We start from the raw sequence: 13,812 nt of genomic DNA on the forward strand, positions 1-13,812 counted from the left end.
CCAAGCTTTCACGGGCTTTTTGATGGGTCCACCCCCACGTTAGACCGACAGGCCTCTGTGGTCAGTGCTCCCTGTACCCCCCAACTATCCGGTACCAGAGGGGGAAGGACGGACAGTTACTCCCCTTGGTGGAGCAGGGCTGTGGTCCCCGGGCGTGTGAAGCTATAGCTTCCTAGTGAAGCAAACGGGCTTATGCTCCTAATGTCTAACCCCCTTTTCCCCCTTTATTAGCAATTAGTTAACTGTCTATGGTAACAGGTAGATGTAAATAGACGACACAGACAGACATAGACATAGATTAGACACAGGTACAGGTACAGGTACAGGTACAGATAGAGGCTCAGGCCCTGGCGCAGGTGTAGGCATGGAGACAGATAAAGCTGCATGCGTCTTCAGACCTGAGAGCCGGAAGCTGCCACCGTCCTGAGGACAGACAAGGGGAGGGTCCTGCTTCACTCACCCTGTTGACCAGTGCATCCAGGTGCAAGTCCCCTCATCCTGAATGAGCAGGAGAAAAGAAATACTCACGAGCCCCCGCCCTCTGTAGCTTCTGTCTCATAATGGTATGCAAACGATGATGCAGGTAATTAGCATCGGTAATTAGAAAAGGCACCAGAGACCCAGACGACCTCTCCCAGGGACGCCATTTGCATCCCGAGTAGCAGAAAGATTTGTTCGCAAATGACTTCCCAAGTCTATTCGAATTTCATTTCTGGGCCACTATTTATTTATTTTTTTATGCTGCACACGGTACTCAGGAACCGATTTGTTGCTACCTGGAGATGCCTTCCACCAGTGAGGGCAAAGACAAGTCTCTGTCACTGTCGACATGAGCCCCGGCCTCCATCCCTGCGGCCCCGGGGACAGCTTGGGAGCTGCCAGTCTGACTCCCTGTGGCGTGATTGGCAGGTGTAACCTTCACCATCTGAGCTCTCACGCTTCTCCCCCGGCAGGGCCTGGGCGTCTTGCCAGGAGACCCTCTGGCGCAGTGACACCCCCCTCTCTGCCCCTGCCGCCGACCGCACCTGGGAAACCTCCACCTCGTCGCCGTGGCCACCGCGTGCCCTTCTCTGGTTCTGAGTGACCCGGCGGACAGCTCGAGCGTCAGGACGGTGTCCCTCCTGCTGGGCCCCGCCCTGCCCCCCTGTGGCGCAGGCCCTGGAGTTCCAGACCCAGGGCCTTGCCGAATGTGACGGGAACACCTGCCCAGTCCAGTCCCAGAAACTCAACACACCCGGGACTCTCAGATCGCTTCTCTGCGGTTGTCCATCTGAGCAATCTCGGCTCTTCGTTCTGTGGTCTCCAGAATAAAGCTGCTGGGTTGTCTGAGCAGTTAGAGTTTGGGTCGGCCTAGCCGGTCACTGCAGTGAGAGCAGAGCGCTCGTTTCCAGTTCTGAGTTGCCTAAAAGTATCTTCTCAGAGCCCCGGGGGGAACAAAGGCCAGAGGCTCAGTGGCTGGACACGGGCTCCTGCCCAGCAGAAATGATAACCAAACTCACGGAGCCTGAAGGCCTCATTGTCGTCGCTGGGCAAACCTTGGCCTCTGAAACTGAGGAAAGGTGATGGGCTATTAGCTTAATTGCCCCATGAGAACTTCATGTTTCAGCTGCTGTGTGTTCAAGTTAGAGACGCCAGCTAGAACCCGAGATCGCCTCTGTGCTTGCAACCGTGTCTCCTTCCTTCTTTCTATGAGTCAAATGTTTAAAAAAATTCACAGATCATTTCCTGAACATATTGCATAGTATCCATAACAAAGGACTGCATGTTTCTGGACAAGAGGGATTCACAAGGACCCTCCCCATTCACACACCTACAGGACGGTCACGTCGCGTGGAACGTGTTTTGCAGGAAGTGCGTGACGGAGGGCACAGGACCCCCAAGAGGAGGGAAGCCAACGGGGGGAGCCCCCAGACCACCCCGGCTCACGGACCAGAAGCAGCTGCCAGGCTGCAGGTCTGAGAGGGGGACCCACACAGAGCCCAGGGGTCTCCCAGGGTCGACAAAAAAGAGGTCGGAGTTTGGGGAGGCCAACGTGGCTAGGATGTGCAGGGGAAATGCGGGAAGAGGAAGAGCCACAAAGAGAGAGTGAGATTGTGGAGACCGCCAGAGAGGAGCCCTCCAGTCTCCGGCTGAGTGCTGACTCAGGAATATTTGAGAGAAACTGTCCGAGTCCAGGACAAGAGTCGCCAGAAAGCAGCAGGCAGGAGGACTCCCTGAGCTCACGCAGGGTGAGAAAGAGCTTGCGTCCCCCCTGCGACGCTCGGTTGTGGGGTGACATCCTCAGGGAGTGTGCTAGCAGGGGTGTCCCTGGCCCGGGCCTGCGCCAGGGCTGGCCCTGCCCCAGCACGGGCTGGGGCCTCCAGGCTGTTGACTGGCACAGGAGACAATTCACCACGAGGCCAAGGGAGAGTCCACGTGACAGCAAAGGTGAGCTGTGCTCAGGCGGAGACCAGGAGGCTGGGACGCACGTCCAAGTGATTGTGCGCGTGGTCAGTCACTTCTTGGGGTGTCATGTGTTTCCAGGGGGTTCCAGAGGGGGCGCACTGGTTGCAGGCCCAGCTGTTTGCTCTGCCAACAAGGCAGGGGGTGAGTCCCCAGCTCGACGGTGATGTGCAAGACCCACAGGATGGCAGCCGCATCCTTCCTACCCTCAAGACCCCTCCAGAATGTCTCTTGAGACCCACCCTAACCAGAAACATGCAGGAGAGGGAATTCTGGGAAACACAGCTCAGCATGGCCAGGTTGATAAATTACGAAGCCGCCATATTGAATCAAACCTCAAAAAGGTTGCCCTGGCGACTCTAAATGCTTCGACTTCCACCTCGAGTTTCTGCTGGCGGAGGAAACCAGCCGTCTGAGGAACTTAGAAAGGCGAATTCTTGGCTGTCACAGATTTAAGTTTTCAGAACAAGGCCCACCACACACGGTTGCAGCTCGATTTTACTCCTATTTAATACAGCATCTTCTTTTTTCAAAAAAATTATGTTAAATGTCTCTGGCCTGCTATAGCCTCGATTGCTATCTTGCCCTGCCAACTATAGAATCAGATCATCAAAATCATTCTGACAAATATCGAACTTGTTTTATTCTGGAAAAGGAAGGCGGTGTAAGATTTCTGATGGGGGAGCCTGCTTCCCAACCACCAGCTTGAGTTTTACATGTTGTAAAAGGAGCCTTTTGACAAATGGCTTCTCTCATGCTCAAGCTGTTGGTATGAAACCTCCGTCCTGACAAAAGGAGACCTTCCCAATCTTTCTTCCTGAAGGTCTGCGTCGGCGCTCTTACGGAACATCTCCCGTGTGTGTGTGTGTGTGTGTGTGTGTGTGTGTGTGTGTGTGTGTTTTTCTTTCCTGGGCGCTCCGTGGGTAGGCGTTGCCACGGGGAAGGCTAAAACTGTCACAGATTTCACGTGTTGTCTGTCATTACAGTCAGAGTGATTTGCTCGGCTGTTGAAACGTGAGCTGAATTAGGAGTGCTACAAAGAGACGACAGGCCCAAAATGGAGTCACTCGTGCCAAGCCCCACATCACCAAACCTGGACTTCGTGCCTAGCTTCATTACAGCCGTGACCTCTCCCAGGACTGCAATCGTAGCCCAGTCGGTCTGGGCAGCCCTAGTGAGGTCAGCTGCCCGACAGACCCCTGAGGCCCCCCAGAAGAAGGTGACCTTACCCAAACTAACCCACCCTCTGCTCATAACTCCCTGCCCCGCCCCCTCCTGCCCATCTGCCAGGTGGGATGCTGCCTGATTCATGAACCATTGAACAGAGCCAATCAGATCTTTAAAATTTACTCAGTCGAATTTTTTTTTAAAACAGGAGCAACAGATGAAGAATGTATAACCAAGCAAAACTTCATCGCAACAAGTAATTCAAGTTGGTTATCACTGTAAGACATTTACTCAGGGGTTTTTTTTTCTTTAATTCTTAAAAAGATTTGACGTGAAAGAACATCTCACAATGTTCAGGCCCACGAAGTTGGCATCAGCAGGAGCCATTCACGGTGGGGTCCGTCATTCAAAACGTGGGTGCGCGTTTCAAGCCCAACGAAAGCCTTGCTTTGAGAATTCCACCCAGGGCAGTGCCCCGGTCAAGCCTGGGCTGAGTTCCCCACGCGCGTTTCTGATCTTCCTGCCACCCCCGTGGATTCTCCCCGTGTGACCGCCGTGTCTCTGGCGGCTGGGGCTCCAGACTAGTCCGCAAAACTCGTCTTACCCGCCTACACCCACATCGTCTTATGGAAAGTGAACTCTGAATTCCGAGTTGCAATGCCAAGAACATCTCTTCTCTGAGCCCGAGAGGCAGACATCGGTAGTGGGTTTCAATTTTACTTAGTAAAGTATGTCTCCAGTTCGCTCTTTCCAAAGCACCCCTTGGGACGCTTCCCAACCAAAATAGAGGGAGGGGTGAAGGGCGGGAGACAAAGCCTGGTGAAATAAACTTAGGAAGTTGTGAGGAAGAAAAATAACTCTTCCTCTACCCCTCTGAGTTCTCAGCTGAGACCCCTGTAATAAAAGACGGATTAACTGGGGGAAAACTAGATTAACTAGAGTGTATTTTGGGATGGCACGCCCTGCTCCCCCTGGAAATGCGACACCCCCATGCTCTGTCTGAGGAAGCTTCAGTCCGAGCCATCCCGTCGAAGGGTGACTAAGGGAGGCAGCCTGGGCGATGCCAGCAAACACGGGCATTTCAGGGTGGGGACGGCCTCCGTCTGGGGAGCTGCCCGGTGGGGCAGAAGGAAGGGGGTGGTTATAGAAGAGAATTAGGGACGAGGGGAAGAGACATGGAGAGGGTCACTCCTTTGGGGTGGACTGAGGAGCCGGGGAACAAGCACCGAGCCCAGAATCGGCTCCGCATCTGGGGGCTGGCTTAGTGGGTACACTGCGTTCCTGTCCTCTGACACCGCCTGCAGCTGGGCCCTGCCTTCCGGTCCTTCTGTGCGTGGCTGGTGACCTTGGGTGAGCCCTGCAGCCGTGCCCCATGGGCCCTGGTTTCGTAAAAACGAGATGAGGGGACCCCAAGAGCACGCCGGAACCTCCCGTGCGGCCCTGGTTCACGGCCCGCCCCCGCAGGCTCCGTCAGTAAACAGTGGGTCCGCTCTGGAGGACCGGGGTGGGGGGGGGGACTGGGTTGGGGATTCACTGAACCCAGGTTCTGCCCCGTGTCTCAGAGTGCCTCAGCTCTGCCCTCGGTGGCGTGCCAGCCTCACGCCTGCACAGGAAAGACCTGTAAGAAGAGAAAACGTGGCCCACGGCCTCTGGCGTGGCCTGCGTGGGCTCCCACGCCCGTTTCTGGACCAGCCGCCCCGAGGTGCTGTCAGGGCCGGCGCAGGGGGCTCTGACCCGGGCATCCGGAGAGAGATGTCCCTGCCTCTGCACTCGTGTTCTCCAAAGCTCCACCCCCGGGCTCTGCAGGCTCAGCGGGCTCTGCAGGCTCACCGAGCTCTAGGAAATACCAAAAGTAAATCAAAACCTAGGGAAAGTAAGGAAACCAACAGAGTGACATAATGGGAAAGACAAATGCTTCCTTACAGTTTAACTCAGCTGTTCCCGGGTCTCGGGCGCACACCGTGTACAACTTGAGGACCAGCGCCGACGGGTCCTCGTCAGCTTCAGAAGGGCGCCGTGTGGAGACGCCGCCGTCCTTTGTGACAGCCTTGCTGCCACAGGCCTCGCCCGTGACGTCTGGCCGTGTCAGCCCCTCCCACCCGAGAGGAGAGGCGGGAAGGGGCTGAGCAGAGGCAGGTGGAGGCGCCCCTCCAGGCCTGCTGTGTGCTAGTTACTGCGTGTGCACACGTGTGCTGGTTACTGCATGTGTACATGTGTGCTAGTTACTGTGTCTGCACGTGTGTGCTCATTACTGTGTGTGCACATGTGTGCTAGTTGCTGTGTGTGAACATGTGTGCTAGTTACTGTGTGTGCATGTGTGCTCATTACTGTGCATGTGCATGTGTGCTAGTTGTGCGTAGACACACGTGCTAGTTACTGTGTGCGCACGTGTGTGCTAATAACTGTGTGTGCATACACATGCTGGTTACTGTGTGTACATGTGTGCCTGCGTGTGCTTAGGCATTGCGTGTACACACACGTGTGCATGGTTCTGTGTTTCTCTCTTAGGATCAAGGAGCAGTGCTACCCAACAGCTGCTGGCCAGACTACACGGAGTCTCCTGCTGGACTGCACAAGCCAGCTTCCTCCTAGACCAAACTGTCAGTCATCTTTAGATTCCCGGCCGGAGTTCTGGGGACGGGGCACAGACATGCCGAGGGCAGGTCAGGGTCTCTTATCAGCACACACACGAGACACAGCAGCCAGCTGAGTGTGATTCCGTGGTTTAGTTCATCATCTCGAACTCCAGCCCTGCCCCTCCGGGTGGCAGTTCGCGCACCATCAACTGTCCTACCCAACCGCGCACGGGTGGCAGCTCCCCGTGCGATGGCGTTGCTTTAACGGGGTCAGAATGTTGCGATTGCTCTTCTGGCCCGGGGTTCAGTTCAGGCACCATGTTCGCAGGGTGCCCACGGGGAGGCTGATGTGGTGCGGACACGTCTGCCCGACACGCAGACCTGAACGCGCCGGGGCCGTGGGAAACACGAACAAGGGGAGAGCATCTCAGAAACATCAGGGTCCCTTTGGCCCACTGCTCTCGCTGCCCAGATCCCGTCACCCAGGTGAAGGGACACCAACCTCCCCGAGGTAAAAACAACCAGGTGTCAGCAAACCACAGGCTGAGAGCCCCGGGCCCTTGGCGTCCAGATAAACATGGTTTTCGGTGACGTGGTCCATGCTGACCTCTTCTGGACAGACGCCCGAAGGCCTCCTGGGACAACGTCACCTCCAGCCGCTGCGACACTTACGTGATTGAGGGCTGGAGGTGGGGGAGGGGCCCGCCCGAGCCACCTTTGTTCGTGGCGTGTGCTGCAACAGCTCCGGGCTTGCTTTTAGAGTGGAGACCAACAAAAGAAAAGGCACAAAGGAGCACATTTTTAAGACGCCCGCATTGAGGGACGTGAGCTCATCGGGACTGAAACACCCCAGACGAGTGGCCCAGACGGGCTAAGTACCGGGCGGGGCCTGTTTTTCAGAAGGTCGCTTTTTATGCTCGCGGGGACAGCGTCTGTAAGAACTGCTGAAGAAATGACTCACAGGGTTATTACGTGTCTTGTACCAACCAGCACGAAATAACATTTACGGAAATTACAGGCCTGGGGCAGCAGGCTTCACAGGGGGGCGGGGGGGGGTGCCCAGGCGGAGCCGAGAGGGTGGGCTTCGACCCCGCAGTGCTGCCACTGCCGCCGGGAGGCCTCCCGAGGGGCGTGGCCAGGTGCCCCGAACGCACATCCAAGTGCAGCTCACGCCACAGTGCTCGGTCCGCTGGATTTCCCAGTACGAAATGTTTTACAACAGCGCATTCATCGTACCGCAGAAGAGTGTCCTATCATTAAAGATAATTACCGCAATGTCTAATAACACGGGGAATGCTTGTAATATACTTAGCGTGTTATTTTCTAGAGCTGTCAAAACAAATTACTACAACGGGGTGGCTTCAAACCACAAAAATCTCATTTCCTTGCACTCAGAAGGGTTAGAGTCTGAAATCCAGGTGTCTGCCGAGGTGTGGGCAGGCCGCTCCCACCTGAGGCTCTGGGGGACGCCCCCCCACCTTGCCTCCTGCAGCCGCAGAAGCCTCCAGGTGCCCAGCGGCCTGGGACCACGGGAGTCCCGCCCGGGCCTGTCCTCGCGGCCCCTTCCTCTGGGGGTCTCAGTGTCTTCCTCTCCCCGTCTCAGAACGCCTGTCAGCGGGTTTAGGACCCGCCCTAAATTCAAGAAGACCCCAAGTCGAGAGCCTTAAATGAGTTACATCAGCAAAGACCCCTCTTCCAAGCGCGCTCGCCCTCACGGGTTCCGGGAGGACCTGTGTTCGGGGGGCAGAGGCACAACGCGACCCACCGCGGGCGGTCAGACATGCCTCCACTTCGCTTACATGCCCCTGCCTCCCTCAGCAAGGTAAAACTGTGTTTGCACACACAGTGCATGTAACAGGGTGCTAGGGTGGAACGGGGGGACCGAACGGAGTGGGAGAGACTCTGCAACCACCCCCGACCCCGCACAGAGCTCCCAAGGGAAGGAAGGGGGGCCACGGCCCACCCCCGGGTCGGCTGCGCAAGGCCCGGTGAGCACGGGGCTCGAAGGAGGAGCGGCCTGCTCTGAGGAGGAGGTGACGGGGCGGGGGGGGTCTCTCTGGAGACAACGGCCGCCTTGCTGTTCAGGCCCCTCCTTGGGGAGAGGGAAGAGGGTGCTGGTACTCAGCCCCCAGCTCGGGGTGGGGTCCCAGTGAAACCGGGTGACACCAAGGACCCGGGTCCGACCCACCCCTGAGAAGGAAGAACAGAACCATGGATGGGGGTCTGGCTGCCACCAGGGATTGGAGAGGACAAGAGCTGACCAAAGGCTTTGGTGGCGGGCTGGGAGGCCACCGTCCTCGGGGGACCACGCTGCCACCCGGGGTCTATCAGGGCGAAGGGTGTGAGGGTGTCTCCGGGGAGCAGGTGGGAGTGGGTGCAGGGGGCCAGCACACTCATTTCTTGGGCTGCTGTGGGGGAGGCCCCCACGCCAGGTGTCTTGAAGTGGCAGACACTCCTCCTCTTCTGGGTCTGTCAGCCGGGCCGGCTGCTCTGGAGGCTCTGCCGCGGAGACCCCGGTGCGGGCCCCGCTCCTGGCTGTGGTCCGCTGCCTCGACCCCTGGCCTCCTCGGCTTGGAGACACCTTTCTGCAGCCTCTGCCTGCATCACCGCGTGGACTTACTCCCCCGGTCTCTGTGTCTCTGTTTCCTCGTAAGGACACTCGTCACCGGAGTAGGCCCACACGAATCCAGTATGAGCATCTTCTCTAATTACATCGGCAAAGAACTTATGTGTCCAAATAGGATACATTCTGGGATTCTGGGGAGACGTGCATTTGGGGGGCAGTATTCAACCCAGGGCAGGTGGCATGGGGTCCTCTTCGGTCAGCCTCGTGTGGCTGCGTGGAGTGGGGGAGAAGACCCAGAGAGGGCGGGTGGGGGGTGATGCAGGGTGCCCTGGGGCTGGGCGAGGAGTCTCAGGGGCCCTGTGGCACGGAGCTGTGTCCGCTGAGGGCCCGGGCCAGAGGAACCACAGCAGAGAGAGCCGGGGACACTTCCACAGAGACTGGAAGAACCAGCCTCACTCTGTGTCAGGATGCAGGACGCAAACCTACCCAGCCCCCTGGGCTTGCTGGTTGCGGGGCTGAGGCTGAGAACCGGCCCTGCCCGCCCACCCCACCCCCAACCGCAGGCTCAGCCCAGACGCGACTGAGGCCGGAGAGAAGACGGCGATGGTCGCCGTAGGGTTGTGGCTGTATCATAGGACACGCACTAACATGTGTATAACATGCTAGTATGTAATGTGCGGGCGTGCCCTCCAGCATGGAATTGTCCTAATGAAAGACGGGAGCCTGTGTTAGGGTTAACCGTAACCAGAGAGTCCCTCGCTACCCGAGAGCGATCAGGAAAGAAGGTGGGAACGGCCGGCCGCTCGCTCTTGGTCCGAAGCCCATTCCCATGGTCGGTTTTAAAGAGAACTCAAGAGGCAAACGTGGGGGGTGGGATTTCAGGTGAATTTTATTTACTCTTAAATGTAATGCTTTCTTTTACCAGGCGATGCACTTTGTTTAGGGGTGTGCAAAGCTAACGTTTAGAGCTGGAATGGAATGTCTGTAGGCCAACGCGTGGGTTGGGATGGGACCCCATGCTCAGAGCCCCCTGCCTGGCTCATCCAGGAGGCCTAGGGGAGGGACACCCCCTGGCGAAGCAGGAAAGGAGGGAGAAGGGAAGGCGGAGGGAGCAGGCGGCCTCCGCTGCCACAGCCGTGCAGAGCGTGCCCTCTGCAGCCGCAGCAGCAGCGACAGTGGAGCTGCTTCTGCCCAGGGAGCGACGCAGGTTCCCCAGTGTCACCGCGACCTAGTTCCGGGGACCTATGGAAAGCGCCAGGCTGCCCTCCTGGCCACCGGCCCCCAGAGCTGCTTCTGCTCCTGGGGCCACGGGCTCGAGCCCCGAGGCAGTGGGGCGTCCACACAGCCTTCTCTCTTCCCCCCGGCCCCCCCTCGGCCAGCAGCCCACCCCCACCCCCAGCTCAGAGAAGAAAGACTCGGATGTCTTACCTGCTCTCTCCATTTCAGCAGGCAGTTTTGCCTGCCTCTCAGGGATGCCAGTTTTCTGCTGAGCGGCAGCCTGGGGAGTGTCTGTCTGGGTACGAAAAGCAAGATTGCCAGCGTCACGGGCACAGGAAAGCCGGGAAGCAGCTCCGGCTTTTCACCCTGTTCCGTGAGCCGGGGAGCCTAGGGGAGAGGAGGGTGATGGGGAGCAGCGTGTTTACCAGGGTCCTTCGGGGCGAGACACCGCCCCCCCGGCCCTGCGGCAGGTCCGGAGAACCGAGCCGATGGGGTCACTCCGTGCCCGTGTGTCAGAGCATGTGGGACACGGGGATTCACCGTGGCTCTGTGAGAGGCGCCATGGCGACATCGGACGGCCAGGGGGACCCAGCGAGCCGACAGCTTGGCCACCATCCTCTCTGAGAGAACTTCAGACCCGTTGGTCGCCTTTCTAAAGATTCGATGATTACAAGTTCATCTTAGGGGCAGGCGGGCAGAATTCAGAGAGCTGAGGTACAAGCCCGATTCCCACGAAACATCGCTCCTCCCACGAGTGGTTGGACCAGACGGAGAGTCCTTGGGTGGCTGCAGGCTGGACGGATCAGGGCCCCGGGAAGGAGAGGACGGGTGTTGCGGGAAGGAAGCGGAGCAAGAAGGGAAGAGGCGACCCGGCGACTCCGAGCTGATCCGTCCAAACCTCGTTTTGACAAGGCCGCGGCGTGGCCCGGCTCTGGGACTTCCCGTGGGACGCTTCTCACCGCACTGCCGCCGAGCCGCCCGCCGACGCCCCACGGTCACGAAACAAACCACACCTCGTGCGGTGGAACGTGTGGGAAATCCATCTGACCATCAAAATCAGATCTCCTGCTGAGACCCAGACAGCAGAGTAACGCAAACCGGACACCCTGGGCAGCTGCCCCAGGTGCGCCCAGGCCATGGGCAGGTGCTGGGTGCTGGGTGCCGGGACTGAGGTCGCCCCAAAGCCGAGACCTCGCCCAGGTACCGGGCCATGAGCCACGCCACGCCGAGACATTCCAGGAATGGCGAACGAGGGAGAACATTAAATATTTGAACTCTGGGCAATCTTTAATCCAAGCTGCGAAGGGACAGGGGAGGTAGGCGTGGGCCATCTGTGGACGCGTGTGCTGGTTCCCAGGGGCCGGGCCCAGTCACACCCCCCCATTGTGTTTTCGATGCTGCCAAAGTCTCCTGCGTAAAACGTCACTCTGGCAGGGGGACTCTGGTCCCGCCGGCCTCTGGAGAGAGGCCCAGACTGCTGTGCTGCAAATTTCAAAGGGGCACGGCGACATGTTTATGGGGAGGTTGAGCGACGCTTGTCCTGCATAGGATTTCTGTGGAGGTGGACAGGTGTGTGTGACCGAAGGAAAGCCACGAGGTCTCTTTTCAACAGGAAATTGCCCCCGCCCCCCCACCCCCGAACTCTGGCCTGAGGGAACCAGACCATGTTTGCTCTTAAAACTAGCACCGCCGAGCACACAGAGCCTGTGGGTCCTGGACCCTCAGTTTGCATCTTTCGTGAGGGCTCCCTGGCTGCCCGTCGCCCGTGAGCCCATGACCCCACTCGGAGTCTTTCTCTCCCTGTGACGTGTGACGTGCTAACGCCCGGGGGAAGGCCGTGCTGGGAGGGTGCGGGCCGTGCTGGAGCCGGGTGGCCGTGCGTGCGCAGTGCGGGGACGGCTCACACAGTCCCAACGTGCTCGCTCCCACGGCCCGTCAGACAGTCCCTACGCAGACCCACAACCCAGGGGACTCCTGCCCGGGACCGGTGACTGTTGCTGAACAAGGGCTGACACTTCAGGCCTAGAGTTCGTTTGTCCCTCATCCTTCCCTCCAAAAGAAGCGGAAGAAACGTGCCGGCAAAAATGTTTGGGGATGCAGACGGGTGGATGCAGAGATCAGCAAACTCCAGAAATGTGTCCGTTGCCTGCCCCGCGGTTGCCCCCCTACCCTGACCGCTGAAGAGGTCACGCCTGCCCTCCACAGGCGTTCCTTCGCTGAGCCAGGGCGCGGGAGCCGGTGGCTGCGCAGAGGGTGCTATGCAGAGGCTGTAAAGGTACCTGGGTTCCACCACACCGATACGAGAAGCAGACGACGAAGGAAGCCCAAAAAGCAGATCGCTCTTGCCTGTGCAGGTGGGCACCGGCATCCTGAATGGAACAGCGGCACCTGGTTAAATATCCGGCAGCAAATTTAAAGAACAGAGGACCCTGCCCCCGCGTGGGGGTGCTCCAGAAAGGCAAAGGCGGTTCAATACCGGCAACATATTAACATAATTCACCAGATTCTTTTTATCAAGGAAGAAAGACAAATTCCAAATTTGAAATTCAAATACGACAGATTTCCAGTGGTGTTCGATCAAGTTCAAGGTACACTTACGTTCTGAACTCTTAACGGTGAAAGGAGAGAAACAACCTCGCTACGATTAAACACACCAACACCCAGAAACCAGAGACCAGCGTCGTGCGTAATGGAGGCGCCGAGCGCGCCCCTTCGGGCGCTGCGTCGGGCGCAGACAGGAGTGCTTGTCGCCACTCTGCTCGCCGGCCCGGCTGGGGTGCACTCAAAGAACGCGGGCGAAGGAAAGATGTGGCCTTCCAAAGAGGAAGAGGAGGCAAAACTAATATTATTTGCAGAAGTTCTATTGTATACATGGAATCCTCTAGAGTATCAACTGAAAACCTGTAAAAACAATGTGAGAATTCAGTAGGAAGACAGGCCAAAAACCTGACATATACGATTCAGGGTTATATCCTAAGACGTGGTGACGAGAGATCTCATTTATAGTAACAACAGAAGGAATGATACCAATACATAAATTATAAAAGAAATGCACGTACACGCTCTTCACCTCGATGAAGGGGGCAGAGAAGAAGGCTTCAGTGAACGGAAATGTGTATCTTGTTCTTATGAAGCAACACTCAAACGTCTGAAGGCGTCTGTGTTTCCTAGCTTAGTCTGCACATTTGGTGGAATTCATTGGACTGAAAACATCAGCACAACTTTTGTTTGTCACTCGACAGGCCGACCTCAAAGTCAAAGTAAAAGAAAATACCTGGGAACGCCCAGGGAGGCTCTGGGGAAAAAGACAGAACACGGGGGTGGTGAGGCGGACACCGGGTGGTCAAGTGGTTGTTTAAAAGCTGTGGTAAGTGCCTGGCTGGCGTAGCTCAGTGGATTGAGCGCAGGCTGCGAACCAAAGCATCGCAGGTTCGATTCTCAATCAGGCCACATGCCTGGGTTGCAGGCCATAACCCCCAGCAACCGCACATTGATGTTTCTCTCTCTCTCTCTCTTTCTCCCTCCCTTCCCTCTCTAAATATAAATAAATAAATAAACAACCTTTAAAAAAAATAAAAGCTGTGGTAAGTGGAGTGGTTGGCTACAGACAGGAACGAACCCCCACGTCTACATCGGGGTGCCGACGCCTGACAGCGCCCCCGTGTGTTGCCTGTCCGCAGTGCAATGGCCGGGGCCTCCTGCCATCTTGGCGGAAGGCCATGGGGAATGACATGGGTTTCAGCCTCGCTGGCGATGGGCCACATTCCAGTTTGGGGGTTCTCGAATCTTCGGGTCCTCTCACTGCTGCGGACAGGCCGCAGCAGACAGGCCGCAGAAACCTGG

General features: G+C 57.5%; 1 long non-coding RNA gene across 2 annotated transcripts; it reads right to left on the minus strand.

Annotated features, from left to right (window-relative positions):
* Positions 1 to 9,629: 9,629 nt before the first annotated feature.
* On the minus strand, positions 9,630 to 11,180 carry LOC123823261. 2 transcript variants are annotated; one of them, XR_006786509.1, is made up of 3 exons: positions 10,510 to 11,180; positions 10,180 to 10,264; positions 9,630 to 9,993 (listed from the first exon to the last, which is right to left on the minus strand). It is a non-coding gene; the product is annotated as an uncharacterized LOC123823261 (long non-coding RNA). The 2 variants fall into 2 exon arrangements; XR_006786508.1 differs by having other exon boundaries at positions 10,395 to 11,180.
* Positions 11,181 to 13,812: the final 2,632 nt, after the last annotated feature.

The sequence above is a fragment of the Phyllostomus hastatus genome, unplaced genomic scaffold (genome assembly GCF_019186645.2).
Source record: "Phyllostomus hastatus isolate PE091 unplaced genomic scaffold, TTU_PhHast_1.1 phas_contig_477, whole genome shotgun sequence".
Lineage (NCBI taxonomy): Eukaryota > Metazoa > Chordata > Mammalia > Chiroptera > Phyllostomidae > Phyllostomus > Phyllostomus hastatus.